The sequence below is a fragment of the Colobus angolensis genome, unplaced genomic scaffold, assembly GCF_000951035.1.
Source record: "Colobus angolensis palliatus isolate OR3802 unplaced genomic scaffold, Cang.pa_1.0 Scaffold205, whole genome shotgun sequence".
In the NCBI taxonomy this organism is placed as follows: Eukaryota; Metazoa; Chordata; class Mammalia; order Primates; family Cercopithecidae; genus Colobus; species Colobus angolensis.
The window spans coordinates 5,606,557-5,632,937 of NW_012115211.1; the positions used below are offsets into that span (position 1 = coordinate 5,606,557).

The 26,381-nt window shown below is 44.6% G+C and overlaps 1 protein-coding gene across 2 annotated transcripts in view; it reads right to left on the bottom strand.

The window, feature by feature from the left end:
- Nucleotides 1–26,381, bottom strand: part of FAM49A (family with sequence similarity 49, member A) — a 110,915-nt gene that overhangs the window by 43,831 nt on the left and 40,703 nt on the right. Inside the window, exons 2-3 of one of the 2 annotated variants that reach the window (XM_011942069.1) lie at nucleotides 25,740–25,781; nucleotides 23,901–24,056 (exon numbers count right to left, since the gene is read on the bottom strand). The gene's annotated coding sequence lies outside the window, so the exon portion shown is untranslated. Of the gene's footprint in view, nucleotides 1–22,971; nucleotides 23,205–23,900; nucleotides 24,057–25,739; nucleotides 25,782–26,381 lie in introns of those variants that run through there. The other variant, XM_011942070.1, reaches the window with a different exon arrangement.

A 26,381-nucleotide genomic window follows, 5' to 3' on the forward strand; every position in this document is an offset into this window, starting at 1 on the left:
GGAAAATAAATGTCTAAAAAAGAAAACCCAACCAAAGTGGTTCATAAATACTTCTACTGAAAAGAAATGAAATGCCAAAGAACAAAGAGTTAACATGTAGATTTTCTAGCAGTCTGAAGTGGGGGACTTGGGGTGGCTGCCCGCTCTGGTCCTAGGAGATCTGGTTTATCTTCCGCAACACTGACTCTCCTGGTGAGAACGACCTACCTAAATAAAAGGAAAAAGCAATGCCTATCCCATGAAAAGGCAATCTGATAATAGTTTGGGTGGCAAGTTTCTTCTTCCTCCTTTGGTTCTCTAATGAACATGCTACCTTTAACAATTACTCTGAGAGAATTACTCAATCCCCAGGGCACTTACAGGTGGTGTATGCACTGAGAGAAGACATGGCTTCAGCATTCAGGTGATGCATATTCTATTTAGGGAAACAGCACGAGTTTAATTAAGTAATTTAATCTATCTAAAAGCACATATCACATTCCTGATAAATTGTAAGTACTCAAAGATATTAATTGAATATGAAAATAACATTATGTCCCCAGTACATATTAAGTAACAGAGTAATTATAGTTATTAATGCTATGATTTATGAGAGAAACAGGAACATCAGCATTCTATTGAGTGCCCACTGTGTGTGTGGCACTATACTTGAAGCCTTCACACACTTTATTTCATTCAAACCTTACATCAAACATCAGGTAACTATAATTATCTTCACATTCATTGGGGGGATGAAAAGGAGGCCCAAATATCTAAACAATTTTCCAAATACTACAAGAAAATACAAGAGTCACATTTGACATCGAATATCTGTGAATCTGAAGTCTATGCTCTTTTCTGCACAGTAGAAGTCCTGGGGCTCCACATCCCTAGGAGGCCCCTGCTTGGGGACTTCAGAGAGTGTGGTCAGCTGAAGGCGTGTGTAGGGTGTTGTACTGTTGAATGAACATGCTCATTTTTCTGGGGAGAGAGCCCATAGCTTCCGTTAGATTCCCAAGGGTCTGGCTCTACACTAGGGTTACGCAATAGCATGTACAGGAAGGGAGGTGTTTCTTTAGGAAATGAAGGAAAAGAGAAAACTATGTGGGTGAAGTCTTCTGGAAGAGTCTGCTCCATAGAAGCAAGCTGCCATCCAGATGCGAAGAATACTGGGAATCCGGGTTGACTGAGAGAAGCCCTCCAGCTAGGGGACAGATTCTGAGTGTGAAGGGAACAGAGAATACACATTGGGTGACTCCTCAATCCTCCAAAAACAGAAGATTTCTTCCTCAAGATTCATTTTCTGCACTAGTATTTTGAAATAGGTTCTTCAATTTTTCCCCCCAAATAGTCTAGAGGAAGGGTGTTTCTCTAGTGACTTCAGGAGTGGCAGCAGTGCCTCTAAAGCCCGCCTGCATGCTCTTGCCAAGGGAGGCACTCATCTTTAAGGGGTGACAATTTTGGATGTACTCATGGTATTTTCTATGACCACTTTCTTGGCTGTCAGTTCAAAGCCACTTCTATGAGAGTTGGCTTTAAGGTTACTCAGTGGAAAACCATGACTCTCTTTAAGAAATAATTATCTAGTCACATTTCCAGTTTCAAAAAAGAGAAGAGAATTCATATACATGGACACTGTTTTTCACTATTTGGAACCCTATTATTTTTTAGAAGAAAAAAATAAGTTGATAGCATTAGCTGCACTCCCAGAGTATAAAACCAAATGAAATCAAGCAGGGTTTATTTTAAAAAGAAGTGACTATGGTTTATGGAGAAATTCATTTGTTTTCTATAAATAAGACATATCAAAGGAAGCAGGCCCAGGGAACGGGGGTGTGAATGATGACCTCTGCCTGTGTATACCAAAATTTCAATGCTCAACCTTCATGATTAGATCACAAGCTCCTAGGAGATTTCTTTTTTTGGTTACGACTATTTGAAAGGAGAATTCCTAAGCCAATGCTACTTTTTATCAATAATGAACAGAAGGTGAGAAAATAAATCAATACCACAGCAGCCCTACCAGGATTTATTTTCTAACCTTTTTTGAAAGTCCAAGACAAGAATACTCATCTCTAACAGAGAATAAGACCTCTATCAGAAGGGGTAGATTTTCTTATCATTTTGAATGACCCAATACCTTCCAGAATCTATCATCTTCAGCATCTCCGGTGCAAAGACTTTAAGAAATCAAAGACTCAATTACTTATAACTCAACACTTTGGGAATATGGAAGTCCTGATTCATCCCATTTTTTTGGCAACATAGCATTTAAACTACAGACTGACCATGAATATAGCAATGCCATATATTTGTATAATTTCACATATTTGTCAAAGATGTGTCTGACTGCATTTATCTTCAGTATGAGCATGTGTCAAAGGGAGAAAAGTTATCATTGGACCCATTTTACAGGTATAAGAACTCCATGACCAGGTATAGTAAGTGTCCTTCCCAAGGTCCTCCAGATGGGTCCTGGACTTCATAATATACAGGCCCCCTTCATCCCCAAATTTAATCTGAATACAATCCACATTAGAACTGGGGTCATCTTTTTAAAGGTCTCATTTTACAAGAAAAGGATGGGCCCAAGAATCCACAGCACATTAGGGTCAAAGAAGGGACTAGAGGAGAGATGCGGTGGCTCTCAATCTCACGCCCTGTCCATTAATACAAAGAGTAAGTGGGACATCAAGTTCATTTTGTAAGACATGATGAACTCAGAATGCTCTCTGCTCCCTAATAAGGACACCCTCGCTGGTGGTCCAGAATAAATTTGCACACTTCCCTTCCTTCTCAACTCGATTTTCCTGATTCATACCCTTGGCAGAGCTTGCCAGTATCCTGCAAATAGCCTCCAACTTGATCTTCCTGACATGAGTCTTGTCTCCCTTCTACTCATTTCCATGCTGCTGGCAGAGCCATTTTCCTAATCACAAATCTGAGATGTTACTTCCTAGCTTAATATGCTTCTGTGGTTTCCCAGTGCCTGCTGGATACAACACATTCAAATGCATGCACTGGGCACAGAAAGCCTGGACCCTGCCCCCTTTATTCCAGCCTTGCCCTGCACATCCTGTCCCTAGAGTGGCTCTGCTCTTGACTGCCTCAGGGCCCTTGCACACACTGCTCTGTCTGCTTCACATTCTTAATGATCTGCAGGCCAGAGTGAGGAGGGTGCTTTATGTATTACCATATTTTAATTTTTACGACAACCATATGAAATAGTTACTGCTATTATCCCAATTTCAGAGTTAAAGAAAGAATCTTAAAGACTTAGAAACTTACTGCATTTCACCAGTGACAGATCAGGGTCACTGAAATCCCCTTCTATCTGACATCTAAGCACCAGCTCTTGGCAAGTGCTTCCCCTACACCTCCTTTCACATAGGAGGGTGAAAATCAGGACCCTTGGAAGGACCCCCTGAGCCCTCCCTCCCCTTCTATTCTACACCAGTAAAAACAAAAGCCACTCTTGTGAGTGAGCTCCTCCTCTCTGTTCACCTAACATGCCTTGTGTGCCATGCGACGGTGCCTATCACAGCAAACCATAATTACATATACTTTCTCCTGTATCTCCCTGTCTCCTGGGGCAGGGCCGCTTTTACACCTCCTTGGATTCCCAGTACTTAAGGACAGGCCTGGCATGTAGTAAGCACTGAAAAGTAAATCCCTGGGATTGTTCTGACTGGTGGTTCCCAAGCCCTCCAAGGCAAAATGAGAAAAATAAAGCTTACGTCATGAGCCTTTCCGAAAGTTATTCAGACATTTCTATGTTACAAGGTTTTTATTTATCTTGGAAAATGATGTTGTAATTATATCCTAAATTTGCCAGGTTTATTTGGAAATGTTACTGGTTTTTGAAATCCTGAAGTCTAGGAACACGCTATGCCTTGTGCCATATGCCGGGCTATGCCTTGTGCGGGACTGGGAGCAGAGCTACAAGCACAACCTGGTCTCTCACGTCGTCGGGCCAGCGCCTTCACCTGCACCTGCTACCTCGCTTCATTTTACCGTAAGTCTGACCTTCTAGCTGCAATAGGGCCCCAAGATTTCCCCAGCAGGGTAGAAGAAAACAGAGTAGAGGAAAACAGTCCAGTTTTGGATTTAGGAATGTTTCTGGAGACTGGATGTGATTTTAGGAGGGCGATTAAGACAATCTACCTTTCACATTGATCAGCAAGGTTCAGAGTTAGAGAAATCCTGATGGGCAGCCAGGGTGGCCACTGCTGTCAATGACGTCAAAGGCTTGTAGATGTCCCACAGTGCTCTGCAAAGCCAGCAGCACTTCTGGCTTCTCCCAACCATTGGCTGGTATCCAGTGGGTGTCCCAGGAGGAAGGGGCCCAGCCCTGACATGTCTAGTATTCAGATGACTCAGACACGCTTTCTCCTGGTCACCACAGAAGCCCGTATACAACATGTACACCACTTGACTGTTTTGAACTACAATCAAAACAAACTACCCACTTCCATTTAATCATCAACTTACAATATGTCAGATACAAAATAGTTGGTGTTAAAAAATACTTCTCGTGGTGGCTCATGCCTGTAATCCCAGCTCTCAGGGAGGCAGAGGTGGGAGGATAGCTTGAGCCCAGGAGTTCGAGACCTGCCTGGGTAATACAGCGAGACCCCGTTCTCCACAAAAAGGAAAAAAAAAAAAAAAAAAAAAGACAAAAAAAATACTTCTCATCGAAAGGTACATTTCTTAAATGATAGAAGCAGCTGCTTTTCTGGGGAAAAATATGCACCAGTGGAATGAAGTAGCTCAGTTGATATACTCTGGGAGCCTGTATTTGCTAAATCAGGTTAGTGATTTTAGATGGCAGGGCTGGGCTGCACATCGCTGCTCCATCTGCTGTTTTTTGCGATGAAGTCATGAGGTTTTCCGTTCCATTGCCGAATGTATTGCCAAGAATCCAACAGATGATTTCATTCCAAGATGAAGGAAGAAAACTGAAGTGGAGTGAGTCTATTAAGCACTTTCATCTGACAATAAAAATGAGTTAATGGCTAAAATGTGTTTTCAAAACGTTTTAACACTACAAGTAATGACACTCAAATGAGAAAATGCCTTGAATATTCTCATCGATCATTAATACTATGGTGTCCCTCAAAAGGGCTTGGCATTCCCCATGGAATACAAGGTGCTAGAGTCCAGTTGTAAGGCAATTCGTGGGAATTCTAAAAAAAGTAGCATGAAACCATTATGGAATTGAACAATTAAGTGCAGGTTTAAAATAGCTCTTTCAATATCTGAGTTCAGTTTTCTGAAATAGACTATTACCTCATTATAGCTAATTTTTCCATAAACATCAATAGTACAGCAGCAAAAAGTACCTAAGAAATGAGGGCAAAATCAGATTCTTTTTTAGGGAATGAAAGTCAATGTGTCCCCCAATTTCAAACGTTAGTGACATGGGAACAATCAAACTGGGCTCAGCTCTGGCCCAGGCCACCACTGGGAAGTCACTAGTGAATCTGTCCCCTTTCTCTTGGGAAATCAAGAACATGCTTATGAGGAAACTGCTTGAGACATCTGCTTCTTACCTAGGCAGGCAGACACTCTCAGCCCACCCAGGCCTGTTCTGCCTAATTTCAAAGGGAAAGGGACACCGTGCAGGGCAAGGGGCCCTAGAGACCCAAGCGCTCATCTTGGAGACACCATTCACTTAGTGTTATGTTGAGCAAGTTGCGTTTCCTCTCTTGGTTGGCTTCAACTCCAGTCTAGAAAGTAAAAGGGAACACCTAGAAGTTACCTCAAATTTGGGCTGTTCTGACAGTGAATTCACTTAAACAGGCTGTCAGTTCTCTGGATTACAAACCTCCTTTCTCCAGAATTCATTCTCAAGTATTTAAATAAACAACAGCCAAGACCCTCTAACCCTCTGAGAGCAGAGCTGTAGGTGAAGGGTTGTCATGGGCACTGCTGATCAACTCCTCCTTGCTGAGACACTTGGGACCCACCCCCTTCCTCATCTCTCACCTCTCTGGAAGTTCCTCCTCAAGTTTCTGCTTTCTCCATCTGGCCTTTAAGTCTTGGTCTCCATGTTCTTTCTTCAGACTTTTCTCATACTCCCTGGTGAGACACTTCTGACTCCAACTTCCACCCGTAGGCGGATGACTCTCAACCTCTGGCTCTATATTGGACTTCTGTCCCCAGCTCCAGGCCCATCAATCCAAGTGAATGTCCCACAAGCATAGCCATTCAGGGAAGGCCATAGAAACCTCACTTTCCACCCTTTCCAAAATCTCCTCCTCCTCCCTCATCCAACAAAAGGCATTAATATCCTTCCAATGACATAACCAGAGCCCTGGGCACCACCTGAGATTTCTCTACCTGCTGTACCCCTTCATCCACTCTCCTACCAAACTCTCTCCACGTCTCCCTTAGATCTATTCCTCTTCCCTATGCCCTTCTCGTTGGTGCCCTCATCCTCTCTCTCTCTCCAGTCTCTCTCTCTCTCCTCCTCCCACTCTTATATTGGATACTTGAGACCCCTGGGATCATTCACTAGTCTCTGAACATGCTACACAGAATGTAACATATACAATGAATTCTGTGGAATTAAATCTCTTCCATTCCTGTTGTCTTACAATATAACTAAAAAACAAAACAAAATGAAAAAGAGGCCTTCTCCTTTTCCCTGCTCAGCTTTCATTCCACGGGCAACTGCATTATGCATTTGTTCTTGAAGTTTATCTGCCTCCATAGTTCTCTGGCAGGTGATAAAATATAACCTATCACCTCAAGGGATCAGGAGGTGAGTCCTGATGTAAACGGTCCTTCTGGCAAGCAAAAGGCCTAGCAGAATTCAATGGCCCCAGGACCATGGGATGACTTGACATTTAAGAAGGTTTTTAGATGTTGAGTTTACTTAAACTGGAGCTCATCTGGGTACCAAAGGAGGCTTTGGATTTGACATGTCAAAGCAAAGGAGCAAAGGAAATTTGCTCCTAGATCAAATTTATTTTGAAAAGTGCAGGGGTATATAACAAATTATTTTGGTACCGAAACAAAAAAAAAATCCAATAAAAGCCATCACATACAAAAAACCTGAAGAATTTGAGGCCAAGAAAGATTAGCATGCTCTGTGAAATCTCAAGCATTAAATGTCCAGAGTGTCAAAACCTCACTTGAAATCTCAGAGACAGGTGCGGCTCTACCTTTGTTTCTAGCTTCTGAAAGGAGCAATTGCCCTTGTTTTAACATACTCAACATTGCAAACAAAACTAACACGTTAAAATAAAAGCCCTGGCTTGGTATCCGAGCAAGCTGTGCAGGTGGTCAACCTAAGGCTGGGACAGGAAAGCTGGATGAGGTGAGAGTCTGTAGAGTGGTGGGAGGTAGGCCTGTCAGGCAGGGAGGGGCGGGTGGGGGGGTGCTCCTTCCTGAGACAGAATCCAGGGATCAAATAGAACACAGTTAGCTGTTAACTGGGTCGATGAAGTTAGCCATGGTTAGCATAAATGCTTGCTAAGCTGGCTGTCAAATAAAGGTGGGTAAATTTTTTACTTGGTATGCAAGGCTATAAACCTGACTTAGAGCTCTCTTTCAAGATTCTGCCCCTCTGCTGAAGCTCCTCTGATCACTCTGTACATAAGCCACACCAGAATATGACAGTGGAAGGGCTCCTGCCTCCTTGCTTCTGTCTTTTTTTTTTTTTTGAGATGGAGTCTGCTCTGTCATCAAGGAGAGAGTGCAATGGCACTATCTCGGCTCACTGCAACCTCTGCCTCCTGGGTTCAAGCATTCTCCTGCCTTAGCCTTCCAAGCAGCTGGGATTACAGGTGCATGCCACCACACCTGGCTAATTTTCGTATTTTTAGTAGAGACAGGGTTTCACCATCTTGGTCAGGCGGGTCTTGAACTCTTAGCCTCAAGTAATCCACAGGCCTAGGCCTCCCAAAGTTCTGGGATTACAGGTGTGAGCCAGAGCCCGGTCCTTGCCTTTGTTTTTTTGCTCATGCTGTTCCTTTTGCCTTGAACACCTAAAGACGGCCTATAGTTTCTCCTAGTAACCTCCTCCCCAAAACCCAGGCATAAGTAAGCACCTTTGCTGTTGTGGATTCTTGCAGGGGCTATCTCTGACTGGCTGTCGGTGTTTTAGCCATTGCAACCACTCCTCCTCACTCCTCCCTGCCCAACCATCAAGCAGGGTCCCACACATCACATTATTCATTTATGGCCACTGAACAGAAAGGGCTGGATAAGTAATCACTATCCAGCAACAACAACAAAGATGTCAACCACACAGACTGAGCAGAGAAAACAGTCATTGGTGAGAGAAACAGGTCAGAGAAAAATAAGCATTTCCCCAAATATAAACACTTTTGGGTGATTAGCCCTTTTGTTTTAGGACCACAGACTACTTTGAAAGTCTAAAGAAAACTGGCTTTCTCAGAAAAATGCAAACATGCAGACTGATATATTTTCAGGAGGTAAAATAAATACACGGAAGCCCAGAAACGAGGGAATCCCTCATCTATTTTAAGATCGCAAATTTCAGTTTATAGATGGCCAAGTGGAATGAGGACGGCATTTTGTAGTGTGTGGACCACGGGCTAAGCTACTCTAAAAAGGAAAAGGAATCATTTCATGGAAACAGCATGAGCTTTGGAGATGTTGGGAGAGTCATTGGACTCTTTTGAATCTGAGTTTCCCTTGTTAGTAAAATGCAAATCAAAATATTTCCTTTTTAGTATTGTTACTAAGTAAGATAATGCAGGTAGAAGTTCTTAGCGTAGCATCTGGCATGCAGTAGGTCCTGACAACAAATAAGTATCTGCGCCCCCTGCCTTGCATTTTAAAAATTGCAACCACAGTGCAAACAAGTCATTGCCCTTTTAGCAATAAATCCTGCACTGTTGCTTTGGAGCTGGAGAAGAAAGCCTACTCAGACCACCACGTCAGTGAAGAGGTGAAGCTGGGTGCTGAACTGCTGCTGCGACAGGATCATTCACATGGCTATTAATCATACAAGAGCCCATTTATGACAAACGCAGGTCACTCCCTTTGCATGACAAGGCACATGGGTCCACAGAGCCCCATTATCCAAAAAAAACACAGAGCATTGTGGGCGATGCAGGCGAAGGCGAGTGCACACACACAAGCGGACATTGTAAGGCTGTTTGCACAACCCCGCCGTGCTCCTCGCGGATTTCCTGCCAAGGAGACATTTAGATCTCACAGAGGCGGCTGCAGACATTTGCTCATTCAACATGGCTTCAGGCAGTGGCTGCGGAAACCCGGTGCACGGTACCCTCTGCTGGTCATCTCTGGAACTGCAGACCAGGAATACAGGGGATAAAGCACACAAGGGGAATCCCTGGGGCCCCAGGCTCTCTTCTCCCTTTCCTGTCTAAAGAGTACAGTGCAATAGGCATGAGCTTTGCTGTCTGAAAAGCCTGACTTTAAATATCAACATCTCAGTTGTAACATGGATTCACTACAAGACCCTGGGCATGTCATCTCACCCCTCCTCAGACCTCAGCTTCTAACTGGAGACCACATGTTTCTACCACAGGACCCTTGCACTTGCTAGTCCTGCTGCCTGGAATGCTTGTCCACAGTCTGCATAGATTTTATGCCTTCATTCGGGATTTATTTTTCAGTGGAGTTCAACCTAACTGTTCTGTCCAAAATACTACTTTACCCCTACTCCCCAGTAACTCTGCTTTTCTTTTTAGTATATATCATAATTTATTTATGTACCCTCAACTCCTAGAATAGGGCCTGACACATAGAAGGAATGCCATACATATGAGTGGAATAAATAAAGACATCTTCCATGACTCCCCTGTCGCTTCTCCTCCTAAAACAAAACGTAAGCTTCTTCCTCCATATCACAGGGGAAAAGAGGTTCTCACATCATCCTGATATTTTATTCACACACTCTCACTGGTCAGAGAATTTACTACCATGTAGTATCTGGAACTGTTTCCAGGCCTCTGAGTATGGTCTGACCAGAAGGACTCCATCTCGCTTCCATCTGGACACTAAACCTCTACTGATGTAACCCAAGATGGCACTGAGGAATTTTGGCAGACAGAGCATATTGCTAATATGTACTGATTTGCAGCCAACAAAAAATGTAATTGAGTACTTACTGCTTACTTAGTAAGATGAATAATAATGACGACTTCCACAGAGTGTGCATATATTCTGTGCTAAGCATTGTGCTAAATACATATAGGGTCATCTTTAATGCCAAAAGCAAACTCAAGATTCTGTGCTACTACCATCCCCCTTTTAGAAATGAGAACACTGAAGCAAGTAAATAACTTGCCTAAGGTAACTCAGTTAATCACCAGCAGAACTGGAATTCAAACACAACCCATCATACCAGAAAACTCACACTCTAAGCCACTATGTTATTTTGTCAAATACTCCCGTGCTATTATTAGATGTTTTTGGGAAACAGAAAATAGCTTAAGACATGGCCTGTGGCCTCTGGTCAGGGCAAGAGGGCTGTGGAAACTCATAGCAAATTGTGTCTTCTTCGTAATTAACTTATTAGCACATGGTTTGGCATTAAGTTGCCTGAATACATTTTTGCGAATTGTTGACATTCTCATTGTATAAAACCCTAGAATGCTGGAACAGGGAGGAGTGTCCCTGATCCAGCCCAGTGGCCCAGTCCTGTTGAGTTACAGACGATAAAGATGAGACTAAAAATCCCAAGGCCTCGGCAGCCTATGTACACTGCACCATGGAGTTGGAACACATGATAAACTTTTGTGAAGTTTCTAGAAATTACAAGCATAACCAAAATTTCTGAATAGTTGGCAAAACTATATTGGCTTTGCTTAGTTATCTAACTACCCACATTTCACTTCCCATTTTATTCAATTCTGCTGATCCTCCCTCAATCCAACACCCCTCATCATCCTTGACACTTGCCCCAAAGGTAAGATTTACTTCTTTTAGTCTATTATATATATATACACACACCCTGTATATCTTGCATATATTTCTATCAAAAATATAATGTTCACACCTGTCTGTTGAACTCCTTAAGGACAGGTGTTAATCATCAATCCATCCTCTGTACTTAGCACAGTTCTTAATACAGTGTTGAAATCTGGTGACCAAACCAAGGGCCGTGGCTCACGCCTGAAATCCCAGCACTTTGGGAGGCTGAGGCACGCAGGTCACAAGGTCAAGAGATCGAGAACATCCTGGCCAACATGGTGAAACCATGTCCCTACTAAAAATACAAAAAGTTAGCTGGGTGTGGTGGCATGTACCTGTAGTCCCAGCTACATGGGAGGCTGAGGCAGGAGAATCACTTGAACCCAGGAGGTGGAGGTTGCAGTGAGCCGAGATCGCGCCACCGCACTCCAGCCTGGTGACAGAGAGAGACTCCATCTCAAAAAAATAAAAAATAAAAAAAAAAAAAATCTGGTGACTAGTCAAAGAAATAAATACATAAGCATTGCTCTTTTTAGAGACTAGAGCTAAATAAAACGTGGCTCCCGCAGTAAGGACCAGTAAGGAAAAGAATCTGCATTCAAAGATAACTGTAATGGGGAGGAAGACTCCAGTGAGGACTGTGATCTGGGTAAAGGTAAAGTGTTTGGGGAAAGGAGTCTGAAAGAAGAGGTGCCTCAACTGGACTAGAATAGTCTGGAAGGGTTTCCTGCAGATAGGGGTTATAGCTCGAGGTGGAGGAGAGTGAACATCCCACTGCCAAGAAGCCTGTGAGCTGTGAAGAAGGGAGCCCAGTGGCCTTCACTTTGGGATCTGCTGAGATCACACATACTGGGGGGCGGGTAGCAGTTGGACATGAGGGGTCTCTGGAGTGGCAGCTGTGACAGGAATGGCTTTAAGATCTGTGAAAGCAAGCTACTGGCGGCTCCCAGTCTTCTGGCTATGCTGAAGCAGTGAGACCCGTTTTCCGGTGTGGCTCTTAAGTCTGCTCTGAAAGTAGTCTCCTGCCAGGCCATGATGCCTGTCCCAGTCCTGCAGGGGCGACTCCTGGCCCTCTGCGCCTTGTGCCACAGCCCCCTGTATCCTCGCTTCCACCACATTTCCACATTCCTGGTCACTCCCGCTTGCCTGCCTGTCTTTCCTCCTAGGATGTGAAGACCCCTTGGATGGGAACTGGAACTCACTTGTGATTGAATCCACAGCAAGCCACCCAGGAAATGTGTGTGGCTGAATACATGAAAGAATGAGTGGAGAAAGATGGTGCGAAGGCCACAATCAGAATCCAAGTGCCTCCAGCCTGAGGTCTTCCAGGTAACAACTTAGAAAGAGAGAAAGAGGGAAGGAAGGGAGGGCATGTGGATGGGTGGCAGGGGAAAGGGTGAGAGGATAGGAAGAAGGAAGGAAGGAAACAAGGAAGAGAGAGAAAAGGAGGAAAAAAGAGGATGGGATGAAGGGAGGGGAGGAATAAAAATGATTCCACCATGGTGACACTCAGTTTAATAAAGATATAGCTAAAGATCTCATGCTATGCTTGAAAGTTAAAAGAAAGGCAATTTGAGTTAACAGAAAAGTGAAATATGTCCTCAATGATGCACAAATTAACTTCTAAAAAAGACAGCAGGATTTGAGAAGAGCCTGCCTCCCACTGCTAGGATGTGATGGCCAGAGACTTACTTTCACGTTGAGAAGCCTGCAGAACCATCTCTGCTCTGGCCTCTGAAGCAGCCAATCAGCTGCAGGAGGCTGAGCTGCATGAGAAGTCCAACTTCAAGGACAGACGTTGCAAAATAACAATGTCTCCCCACCAAGTGGAGGTGTATGCTCATTTTATGGATGTTCCTTGATATGGTTTGATGGTGTCCCCACCCAAAATCTCATCTGGAATTGTAGGTCCCATAATCCCGACGTGTCATGGGAGGGACCTGTATGGGAGGTAATTGAATCATGGTGGCAGTTCCCCCATACTGTTCTCATGGTAGTGCATATGTCTCATGAGATCTGATGGTTTTATAAATGGGAGTTCCCCTGCACAAGCTTTCTTGCTTGCTGCCATGTAAGACATGACTTTGCTCCTCATTCACCTTCCTCCTTGATTGTGAGGCCTCCCCAGCCATGTGGAACTGTGAGTCAATTAAACCTCTTTCCCTTATAAATTACCCTGTCTTGGGTATGTCTTTATAAGCAGCATGAGAATGAACTAATACACTCCTTTAAGTCAAAATTCCAGCTGAAGGAATTTCGAAGAACGCTGAAGGCTGGGAGACTTCCATGCATTTTTAGGAGTGCATTTTCAGATATTTACTGCCTCCACCTCTGGGCAGGAGAGCCAGCGGGTAGTGCTGTCCCAGGAGAGGACATGATTCTCTTCAGTCCCTTTTCCTAATGCACAGCAGAGCAGACACAAAGGACCCTGACACTGAAATCCCAAGGAGACTCATTCCCCTGCTTTCAAAAGGCCTTTATCTAAGTCAAATTCTCATGATCCGATAACTACACTAACAGTAGCCATCTGCTGAGTGTCAGCCCTGCACTCGATACTATGTTAAGTGCTACACGCAAATGCCCTCATTTAATTCTCACGATTACTCTCCAGTAGGTTAGTTTGAAGAGTTACTATATTGTATATTTCTGCTAAATTGGAGAGCTTTTCTTTGGGCAAATGCAAGAGCTTGCAGTTAAGTACTTTATCCACTAAGGGGCATTATCATCTCACATTAAAAATGCCAGACCTGGTCAGGTAGGTACTTAATCCAAATGTAGAAATTTGTGAAAAAGGGACAAAGCAGAGGTATCAAGTTCAACATCCTGAATATTTTCTAAACGTGATTCCCGTCATTTGTAAAAAGTGTTTAACCTCACAGTTGTAGTAGCCAATACTTACTAATATAGTAACTCAATTCCCGCTTCAAGATCATTTCAAAAGCGTCTGTTTTGACCACTTTGCCAGAAAATGGGGCTATGACATTTGAGAAAGAAACATGAATAGACTTAGCCATTTGGCTTCGTAATTATCCTCTCCGGCCCCTTCAACTAATTTCTTAAGTCACGTTTTCCACTGAGGAAAACATCTGTGTTGTGGCTGAATCAACTTCACTCAAGTTAAGGATAAAAAGAAAGGTTGGAATCCTACCACGAGCTTATCAGGATGAGTTTCTATAACTCATTTAAACAAAACCTCCACTTAAAATTGCATTTTGGGTCTGGAAAATACTCTGGAAATGGACATGCACGTAGTTGAAGACCGTCAATTCATGATCTGTACCCCTGAGCCTGCTCTTCTGGAAAGACGGGAGATGGACAAAGGTATAAGCTGCTCCCACGGAGGATGTCCCTGCAGGAAATCTGCAATCCAAAAGAGAAGACAGCAAAGTCCTTGCGGAACTTCCCTGTTTAGACTGATAAGCCAAGACCACAATTAAACCAAACAAACAAATGCACAAAGTTTATCTCCGAATTTCTGTGTAAGCCCAGCCCGGCTCCTGATGACTCAGCCATGCTCTATCCTGATTTAAACTTTCCCCTGTCGTCGGGGTTCCCAGGCTGCAGTCTGTGGCCACAGAGCCCTCTACATTTGAACACTTTGCCTTTCACCCTCTGGAGAGCCTGCAAGCCTCCCAGACAGATCGAGCACTGTTTGGGCTATTTCTTCATGCCACTTGAAGACAGCAAATTGTGATTCCAACATGAGGTGTGAGTTGCTCCCCAGCTCATATCATCTGACAACCCAGCTCAACTACACAAAATAACCTCAGGTCCTCTGGTGCTCAGTGGAGGATGGAAAATACACTGAGCAGGGAGTGTGGTCACACCGGTCACCTGCCACGTAGCAGCTGTATGGCCTTGGCAAGGTGCCACATCCCTCTTCACGGCTGCCTTTTCTTGAATGCCTACTAGATGCCAAGCTCTTTGCTGGCTCTTACTCATCTTTAAAATCTCTCTGCAGAGTAGTGTTTTTAGAAAAGGGAACTGCGGCACAGCAAGATTCTGGAACTCACGAAGACCATTCCCTTCTGTGTGACTCCATTAGATGGACTGAATTCGGCTCCAAACAGGAGCCAGTAGTTCTTGTCCATAAAGGAGCTCTGGCAATGAATTCTGCACAAATTGTTTCTAACCATGAAATACAAAAGGGATTTTTTTTTTTTTTTTCTTTGAGTGTTCTAGGCTCTTACTGCTCTCAGCATGGTCTGGAGATTGGCACCCACCTGGGAGTTTGTTACAAATGCAGTCTCTCAAGCCCCACCTCAGAACTGCTGAACGCAAGTCTATGTTTTAATCGAATCCTCAGTGGCCTCGAGTTTGAGAACCACTGCACTTGACTAAAGATCTGAAGTCCCAGTGTCATATCCCCTTTTTTTCTGCATCCCCCAAGTACCCAGTGGTTGTTTTAGGATTGGTCCCTAAATCGGGAGTTCCTCTCCTACCGGTTTAGTATGCATTTGGTTTTACAAATGGGCCCCTTTATTTGTCCCACTTGGCCCAAATGAAAGTTTACATTGTAACCAGGGATAGGACTTACTGAGCCCCCACTGCAGGCTGGGCTTTGTACTAAGTGCTTTACATACAATATTGCAGTCCTTGAGCTGGACTAGATGGCTATGAAGTCTTCACTCTTTCCACAACCAATACTACCTCCACTCTCGCAGCCTGCTTCTTCACCTGCAAATGGGATCACACAGAGATAGACCCAATGATCCCTCAGATCCCTCCAAAAATAAGCCTTATGAAATTTCCAAGGTTCAACTCTCCACAGAAATCTCTGTTGTAATAGAAAATGTACATCGCTAAATGCAATGCAAAAGCAGAAAACAGTCAAGCTACTAACTGCAGCTATTACTGAATGTTACTGTAACATTTGGTGGCTCAGTGACCAGGCAGCTGGTCTTTCTGAACCGATACCAGCAGCTCTACCACTGGGATGTCCCTGGTGCAAACTGGGAGGTGCAGGCAGGCGCCCTCCACAGGCCCAGGGTTGGCATGGTGAGGCCTGGGACCATCTTCACTCAATTCTTCACTTCCGTTTCACTCGATTATCACTGTGTGAGATCTTGCCCTAGAAGGACAGAGTAATCCTGAGGGCAAGGCCTGATGTCAGGGGAGAACAAGCCAGTCTTTGTCAGGTCCCTCAAGGGGACGAGGCCGGCCTGGCTCAGGCTGCACACAGAGGAGGCCTGTGCTCACTCGGCCGTAGAGTGGTGGCCTGCTCCATCCTTCATGGTGGGAACCCGCCACTTGCACATTCTACATCCCCCTCCTCCTGACTCCAGGGCTGGGCAAAGTGGAGGGATCTGCTCCTGGGGCCTGCAGGAATTTGCACTGAAAAGGCTTCAAGCAGAACTTACTGCTCACACTAGCACCAAAAACTCTTTGTTGAACAATTCCTCTCCCTTTGGCTGGTTTCCCACTGTCCCATTCACAATGGCATCCTTTCCTACGTCACCCTTTGTCAACTCTCCAGCCTTCCCTGGCTCCCCCGGGCTCCTGCTTCCACACTGACACTGGGCCTCTCACTCCCTCTAAGAGGACTCCTCGCTCAGAGGACCGTCCTGCCTCTGGTCTCCTAAGGCCTTTCGTTGGTTGTCTGAAGGGCACAGGTAGTGTCACACACTAGGGATGTCTGCTGGGTGTTCATCCTGATATCTGTCAGGATGCTGGCCTCGGCTTTGCAACTCGATCATCCAGGAGATGCTTCACAAATGGTCAGCAAGTGTTTGAACCTACTTCGTACTGCAGATGCTTGTTTCTAACAGAAAATTCAACTGAGGCTTTAAGTCAAAATAAAAATCGGTCACAATCACAGAGTCCTTAAAATGCTCCAGGCACCTTTCTAAATGCTTACCTGTATTAACTCATGTGGAGATCACAGAACCCTTACAAGGTTGGTGCTATTAGTCTTCTCATTTTAGAGATGAGGAAACTGTCCTATGAAGAGGTTTGATAACTTGCCCAAAAGCATCAGCTGGTAGGGGGCTGAAGAGGATTCCAATCCAGGCAGTCTAGCTCCAGAGCCTGGACTCTTAACTGCAGCACTACAAAGGATTATATCAAGACCACAATTAAAGCAAATCTTACCTGAAGCCCACTAACATGTACAATATTTATTATATGGGGGTCCTGAGACTAGGTACGTGTGCCTCTGCAAATGTCATCAAGTTTCTCGGCTCCTTGTATTACTCGTTATAGCAACTGAAGACAATTGATAGATGGCTGTTCCCCTTCTTCCTTGATGTGCAGCATAGTAAAGCCTTTAGGTCTGGAGACAGGAAAGAGCTGAGGTACGAGAAAGAAGGTCCTAAGAGAGGCACTGATGACCAAGTGGGGACCTTAGAGGAAACACTGGCCAAGTTGGTTTCAGCAGTCACAGTTCTTCATAACTCCTCTGCTAGTGTGCACCTGGTCCCAACCCCCGGACTCTACCTACTTCTGGGTCAGTGCAGTGTCCCTCCTGGGGCCAGTGTGCTGCCAGCTTATAGCTCCAAAGAGAGAAAGGCAGGCTTGCCATCAGGCCTAGGCTAAAAGCCCCTGCCAAGCTGGTTCTCCTGGATTCCAACCCAAAGAAGGAACAAAGACAGGGTTGGAAGAAGGAGAGAGAACTGAAACTAAGGAACTGAACATTGTAGCTGTGCCAGAGCTCTCAGCATAGGGCTGGTAGCTGCCTCATTCAGGCCTGCAGCTGGGAGAGTGGGGTACAAGCTAGCCCCATTTCACTTTGTGAGCCAGATCAGCTGTTGTCTGTTGAGGGCTGACAGAGGCCCTGCCTGCCATGAAGAGGTGAGGGGTAATTTATCTCCCTCCAGCGGGGCTTCCTGTTGGTGGTGGTTTAAGTGCAAACCCCACATCAGGGTCCTGCCAGGTCATGTGGGATTCAACAGGACTCAAGGACTCTTTTGGGAGTTGGGTGTCTTAAAGACAAGTTCAGAGATGGAAGAAGCTGCATGATCAAGCCCAATTCCCTCATAGTTATGATGAAGGGAGGAGGGCTGACCAAGGTTAATTGGTGAGTCAGTGGCAGTTTGGACTAGAATCCACGTTAACCCCAGATAGCATGGTCACTTTTTGTTTCTCTTCTGCTCTCCCTTTTTGTTTATTTTTAAATCTGTATCCCTGTTGTATCAAGAAAGTGCTAGAGAGAGGCAGCACTGTGGGGTTTTGAAGGAGAAAGGAACTCTTTTCGGCTGGGCTATCAAGTCAGGCCTCTTTGGGGAGGTGGCCTTTGGTGTGGATTCTGAGGACGTGGAGGACTACAGAGCCCGGGCCAGGATGAGAGTGTGCTAGAACCTGCCTCAGTGCAGGAGCAGCGGCAGGAGGATGCTGCCTCTAAAAAGAACACTGCCCCTTTCTCCTCTCACTCCCTTTTCCCAGCATCTTCTCTTTCTTTCTCTTTTTAAACTATCCTTTTGAACTTCACCTGATGTGAAAGGAATGCTCACTCCCCCTGGCTGCAGCCAGGGTTTTGGAGAGAATGGGGTCAGAGAAAACACGTGTTGAGGTCTACTTTTCCTTAGAGGAGGAAGAGAAGAAACCCAGGTCATAGGTCTTGCCTCCAGCCCCGTCCATTAGGAAGAACAAATAGGGCCCCTAAGAACAAGAAACCAGACAGCCTCGCTGTAAGGAGGGCAAGTGGTTCTAAATGCAGTTCGGTAAAGAGCATGTCATAGAGCTGCCCTTGTCTCCAAAAGATTCCATCAGAGCAAAGCACTCACCCAAAAGCCCCTCGCTGTTGAGATGTTTATGCCAACTAGGACTGAGGCATGGTTAGGTTTAGAGATGATTCTGTAAGGAGGGATGACTGCCCAGTCTCTAGAACTAGAACCAGCTTCCTTGTAAGGTGGTGAGTTCCCCATTCCTGGAAGCGTGTGAGCGGACACCGAAGGGAAAGATGCAGCTTTCAGAGGGCTTCTAGACATATGCTGCTCTGACCTCACTGCTTGCCCAGTCCTGCATTTTGGAGTCTAGGTGAGACTCAAGTCCGAACACAATGCTTAGTTTCATAGTTTCCTCCCTGGTCTGCCTGAAGCCCCATCTGCTTGTGGAGGCGATGATACACAGCCTGAACAGTGCAAGAGGGGACAATTAGACAAAAGTTTTGATCCTGATGTCCTCATAGCTGTGGGCTTTGGTCAAGCCATTTCCTCCCTGAGCTTCAGTCTCATCTTCTGTACTTGGTCCCAGACTACCTCCTGGAGCTCGTGAACATCCAATACCATGAAGCACAGAGATCTTGGCATATCCGGGAAAGTGTGCAGGTGAAAGATTAAGTCTAGTGCATCCATTCATCTTCCAGCCAGCAGGGGTGATGGGGAAGTCAACTGCACCATGCTCTGAGCTAGGTTCTAGAATAAATTCTACATAATGTACACATATATACATACACACATATATACTCATATATGCACACACTTATGTACATGCATATGTACTTACACATGTACATAAAACCCTGTGTGTGTGTATATATATATACACATATACATATACGTATACACACACACACACACACACACACATATACTTATTCCACCCCAAGAGTTCCAAAAAGAAGGTAGCAGGGGAAATATAGTTTTCACTTAGTAGAAGCAGACTCGGGTCTCTGTAAAGCTGCATTTTACCACCAGAGAGCTATGGTGCAATCCATGCTGTTAAATCAGTGTTTCTGGATGCTGAAGACAAATTCCTCCTCCTCTTCTTTCTACTTCTTTTCTTGATCCTCTTACCCTATTCTGCTCACTAACACCTCCATAGGGTCAGAGAAAAGATCAATTCAAATTAGTCAATTTGCTTCTTTTTAGTCACTGTTGGGAACAAAGTGGGAGGATGAGGAGGTGGCTACTAATGGATTTTTGAAAAGCAGAGTTGAGGCATTATCTGAGCATGATGAGCAGGCTGGCTATTTCCTCCTCACCCGTGACAGAGAAATCAATGTTGGCCCTTATTTATAGAGTGCAGTTCTGTACCTGAGTATCTCTCTTCCAGCTCCCAACTCCTACTCATCCTTCAATGCCCAAATCATATGGCTCCTTTTGGAGCCTTCTCTGACTGTCCTGGGCAGAGAACACATTCCATCCTCTGCATCCACATCGCTTTGTTCATGTCTGGGTTCTTATCTGCCATGTGCTCCTCTGACTGTTGGCTGCTTTTGTCTTTGTCACGTGATTAGAAACTCCTTGAGGTGCTGACCATGTCTCATTTTTCCTGATGTTCATGGCCCAACACAGGGTGTGGCCCTTGGTAGATACTCAGATATTACCTGTTTAATGAGTGTGTAATTTCTAAAAGAACACTCTGATTTTAGTATTCAGTGGAGAGACAGTTAAGGAATGGATATTACTCATTCCTTTTCTGATGGGAAGAAAATGTAACAAGACCTAAATCCCAACATTTCTACTAGAATAGTTAAGTTTTTGCCAGCCAATTCTATGAGAAACAAAACTTATGTTCTAACCATTTCACAGCTATTTGTGTACTAAAGACTGGGCTTGAAATGACGATGTTTAACATTCACTACAGCACCAGTGGTGGGAAGGGTCATTGTCTGCATCTACTACCCATAGGCATCTCATTCAGTTGATGTGTGTGAACTTATTTTAGAGCCAAGGAAAATATAATCTTATAATAATATATGAAAGATGTATAAAATAAGCATTTTAAGGAACCGGGGTTTCAAATAAAATTAGGCTCTTTGCCTCTTAAAACTCCAATCTTATCAACTCATCCATTTTTGCTTAAAACTGTGAGCAGCTCTGAGCTGTCCTCAAAATAGACTCAAACCACTTGGCTTGGTCTGGAAAATCCCTCATTCATACTCTCGCCTCTCTCCCTAAGTGAGTCCCTTGGTCTCTCAGACTCACCTCTCCAAATTCCACAGTCTAGGGAAGGGGGTGAAGGTGCACAGGGTTCCCCAAGGCACAGCTCTTGCCTATGTATCTCCATCTCCCAGCCTGGAAATTCCTAACACCCTTCCCTGAAGCATCTTGACCTCCTTGCTTGGTACCTGCCTGGCTACATCTCATCTCCAGGACTGAGTGCAGATAACCTACTCCTAGGAAGCTTTCGTGGTTGCACCCCTCTATCTGGGTCAGGGGACTCCTTCTCTGAGCTCCCCAAACACCCATTCCTACTGCAACACTGATGAAAGTGCGTTGTCTAGCCACTAGTGTGTCTCCTCGTAAAACCAGAAGCAACTCAACCACAGGGGCTGACCTAGTCCTCATTTATCCCCAGTGCCTGGTGCAGCACTCACATAGAAGAGGCACTCATATATCTGCTGAATGAATGATCCTCCTTCTACCCTGAAGGCAAGAAGCAGACTCAGGTCTCTGTAAAGCTAGACCAAATGTCTATCATGTAAGTAAATTCCAAGAGAACAGGTAAAAGTGACCTATGGGAGGTTCCAGTGGAAAATTCCTACTCTAACAAATTGGCTCTATGATGATCAAATTAAGACAACTGTTTACTTCAACTTACTTTATTGATGCAACTTCCTCAAGAAGCCTTGATAGCACCAGGCCATGGAGTCCTAAGAAAGGGACCCAGACTCATTAATCTGCAGTCTTAGTAGCTAGGGCCAGTAAAGATTTTCGAATGAATGACTAACACAACATTGCGTAAGAGCTCTGGGGAAGAGAAAGGAGGGGTAGAAGAATCTCCAGAAAAGCCAGTCAGAACATAAATGCCCAAGTCCTTTATGCCCTTGCTTCATTCCACAGGCTCCTCATTCCTTCTGCTCCAATCTTACTGGTCACTCAAGGTTGGGTAAAGCCTAAGCACATTCCCTGCTCAGAGCTTTAGTTCTGGCTCTTCCTTCTAGCCTTGCTCCTTTACTTTCTCCAGATCCTGCCCAAATAATGCCTTATCCAGAGGTGTTCCCTGGCACTGTATATAAAACACTAATGCCCATTTCCCTCAACTCTCTAGCTTTCTGACTTAGCTTTAATTTTTTCTGCTTTACTTTTTTCATAGCACCTAATACTGCCTGATGTAATACATACATGTGTGTTACTTGTTGATGATCCCTTGACTCTACTTGAATGCAAGCTCCTTGAGAACAAGAACTTGGTTTTGTTCTGTCCTGTATCCCTGGCACCAAGATCAGCGCGAGCCACCCACTGCATGGTTCATGTTCCATGAACATCTATTGACTGAATGAATGACTGGATGAATGACTGCCTTAGAAAAGATAACAGGCAAGGAAGAAAGCCCTGAATGAGCATATGCTTGGACCCTGACTGTCTTGCTGAGTGCCAGGCCAGGACACCTGCCCCAAATCAATTGACCCTTACTCTTGGTCTTGGATGTAGGCTAGTCTGAAGGGGAAAAGCCACCAGGAGGGAGTTAGTTTTCAGCTAATACCTCATGGGACAAAGGGGTAGGAAAGTAGTGGTTCTAACTTTGGGTATGGCAGAGAAAACCTTCCAATGACCAGGTTGGAAAGGCAATCTGGCTAAAGTCCAGGTGAGAAAAGGCTTCTATGGATGAAGAGCTCTGAAATAAAAAAGGCTGTTAACAGTTTCTCTCCGTTTTAAATTGTTGGGACTTAACAGTATTTGTGGACAAGGCCTGTCCTAGATTTTAGGCACAAGGCTCAAATGAAATCCAGATATGGGATCAAAGCTACATTTAAGTAGCTCTAAAAAAGGGTGGGTAGGGAAAGGAGCTGGTATTTGCTGAGGTCTCCTATAAGCAAGAAACCATGCTCATGCATGATCTCACTTAATCCCCAACACAAGCTTATAACATGGAGTGTACTATCCCTACCTTACAGGTAGGGAAACAGAAGCTTGGGGATTTAAAATGGTGATTTAAGCAAAATCACTGAGTCAACACATAGCACAGCTGAGATCTGAAGTCAGGTGTGTCTAAGTTGCAAAGCTTCTCTCCTTCCTCTGAATTATGCTATAGCTCAGAAACCACCATAGAGAAAGAAACCACAAGAGGAAGAAAGGAAGCAGGCATAAGATAAACATGTTCCCCAAGAATAAGAGTCTGGCATAAGAAACAAGTCTAGGTTAAGACAATCCTGGGAATGCAAAACGAGCTTTAGATATCACCTGGTCTTACCTTCTGTCCTATGCTTAGCTTTATGAAATGCTTCTGGTTTTAGTTTTCAAGAAAGTTCAAGGTATCTGCTGAAAAAGAAGAGCTTCAAGACAGAGGATAGCAGACGATAACACCAAAAACTAGTGCAAGAGTGAAGATGTGTGGCCATCTCAGTGTGTTGGCTTTTTTTTTTTTTTTTTGGATGATTCCTAACCGCGAGTCCTTACGCTGGGCCTGCTTAAGGGAGATGTGTTAATATACCACAGTCCAGGCAGCTGAACCCTTGACCAAACTTTAGTCATCTGGGAGGGATGTCAGCCTACATCAGGTGCAGTTCCAGTGAAGACATTCTAGTAGATGTGGCCACATTCCTTGCACATAAGAAGGAAAGGATCCATAGGTGATTGGGAGGAGGGGAGAGAGAAGAGCAATAAGCAGACAGAGCCATTGTGTTGGCGGTCAGGGAAGCGGGTGATGAGAGCGGTTAGCTGCAGCCTGTCTGCTGCAAGTGCTCTTGGATGAAACTTCATGAACTGAATTTGTTTCTAAAGATGTTGTAGCAGGTGGGATGCAAGTCAGTTCTCTGACATGGGATCTAAATTCCATCTCAGATTGGCTACCAAAGGACCTCTCCTCCTACTGTCTAAATCTAGGTGGGCAGAAAGGAACACTAAATGGTTCTGCAAGGAAAAAGGAACCTAGATCTACAGCTCGAACCTGTTCTTCCCCTGCATGTAATTCTCAGCTACCTTCTTTCATTCCTTAACCCCCAAAGACTCAAGATAGCACAGATCCCATTCAGAATACAGCTATAGAACCCAGAGCCTTGAACGCCTTCCTTGATACTTTCATGTCTTTCATAATGTAAGCATGCATATGACATATTTCCTGCAGTACAGTGACGGTTATCACTGTGCTACACGCTGTAACCAAAGTCAATTATTTCTTACCTGGAAATATCTCCTGTGATTCAGTTTCACCAATCCAGGCTGATGGGATGAATCAGCTCAGCTGCTGTCTGGCCAAAGGAAGTTGGGCTTCCCAAATCAGGACGGTGGCCTCCTAAAGTCCTGTAGCTTTTCTGTCCTTAAGATGGTGGTACCCTGCTAAAAAGGGAATGCAAGTCATGTTACTGTGAGAAGCCATTTCCTATTCTCCTCTAGTCACAATATATTTTTTAAGGAGAGCAGAGAGTCACAGGATCATAGATTATCAGGCCTGAAGGACATCTAAGAGATAATCTTGTCTAATTCTTTCATTTTATAATTAGGAGGTTGAGGCTCAGAGAAGAAGCAGCCTCACTCGGGGACTCAGCAGTTTGGGAGTCGAATACACATTGGAACATATCTCTGACTCTCTGGCCTTTGACATATTTTTTAAATGCAGCCACATGGTCAGGTTGACTTCTCAAACACATGGTCATTGACCTTGAATGGGAAGTCTTTTTATTTTTTATTTTTTGTTGAACAGATTTTGAAAAAGGGGGGTGGCGCTTTTTCCAGATTGCTGTTTTTGTAGTTTCACCCCTGGGAGCCAAATTAGTAAAACAGCCCACCTCAGGCATGTGATTGGGATGGTTCTCCCGGTTTCTCACTGGAAAAATATTGTTATAAAATACCATGGCCCATGGACACAGTGACACAATGGGGAGTGAGTGCTGCTCTTCAGTGAGAAGCGTATGTGGCCCCAGGTCTCTCTCTCTCTCCCTCTCTTTCCATGTTTCAGAGAAACACAGCAACAGACATGGACTCTTTTTCCATGAGTATCATTTATTGCAGGGTTTTCTTCCTGGCTCCTGTGCATTTGAATGGCCACTCCTTTGTGCAGAAAACCAAATCACAGAAAACAGAGGGGAGCTCTCGCTTATTAAGCAAATATCTGTCAGGCATACCATGAGAACTGTATAGATAAACTTTCTTATTAATTTGCCCTTAAAAAATCCCGGTGAGATACCGTTAATTCCATTTTTCCAAAGAGGTAGGAAACCAGTCTTTCAAGAGCTAGGATGATTTGCAGAGTCAAAAAGAGATACAATGCAGAACCAGAAATAAACCCATGCCTCCTAAATCTACTTTTTGCTATCTAAACTGAACTATAGTTTGTTTCTAGGGCAAAACACTAGAGTTGCCTGTTCTTTCCAGTGTTTCAGCTCAAATGCATGAGACAGTTCTTTGGAAGCTGAAATTGTTATAAGGGCATGAAAGATTACTCTTATTAGATTCTCTTTCTGATGGGGGTGGGGGATGGTGGTGGGGCTTGTGGGGGAAGGAGGGGGTCTACAATCCAAGACTTCCTGCCAGACTCCCAGGCCCCTAGAGGCTGGGCTGGTTCTGGCTCTCAGCAGCAGGGCCAGCAGCAAGAGGGCACCTCAGGAAGTCACAATTATCAATGCTCCCTGGCTCAAGGCTTTGTTCCTGTTCTCACACAACAAGGGACATGCCAGGAGAGATGGCGTGGGGGTGGAGAAAGAGGAAGAAAAAACAGGAAGTGAAGTGGGGGAGGAGGGAAGGAAATGATAGAGAAAACATAGCAACTCTGAAATGTCCTTGGCTTGATGAGAAAGTGATTTCTGAGTGGACATTAGTGGAACTGGGCCCTGCATTTTGGGAAACCGGATTGTGATGGTAATGGGGCGGGGCCAAGACGTTTACTTCCTCCGAACTCAGGGTTGGGGTCCACAAATTCCATTTCCCACCACCAAGCACAGCCTGGTACAGGGCTGTTTTCCACACACTCAGGTGTAGACACGGAAGGTGGTGAATTTCCAAAGAAGGAATCTGGGGGAAGGCCATGTTCCTGTGGCTGAGGGGACAGGCGTGTCACAAAAGGATCTGGAAAGTGATTAGGTATCAGGGAGAGCTATCCCATCCTCACTGCTTTTTTTTTTTTTTTTTTCTCAAATGTCCTCAAAATTGAACCCATTTTCAGAGTGCATGACTGGGACGGATTCACTCAGCTGGGTTCAGCATGAATGCTGCTATCTTCCACCACAAAACCAAGAGGGTCAGTCAGGCGGAACACTGCGTTTCCTCCTGATCATGATTCTAAGGCACCTCCTGCTTGTTTTCCTATCCATTTTGTTCACTCCATTTACTTACTGAGGCTTACAGAAATTCCCCAACTCCAAATGCACATCATAAAGAATGACAGTCACCTGGTAACTTAAACAACCACACACCACACATAGAGATGACCCTAATAATAACTTAATAATCAAATACCACTTCTACTCATACTAATACTATTCATAGACCTCTGATGGGCACCAGGGCATAGAGAATGCAGAGCCCCCTTATGGGTAAGCCATCACATACTGGTCCCCCCTACTCTAGCGGGTCCCCCATACTGGCTATGCATCTAAGAAGCTAACAAAAAATACAGACATGATCCAGAGTAGCGATCAGGAAACTTGTATGGTTAAAAATCTTCTC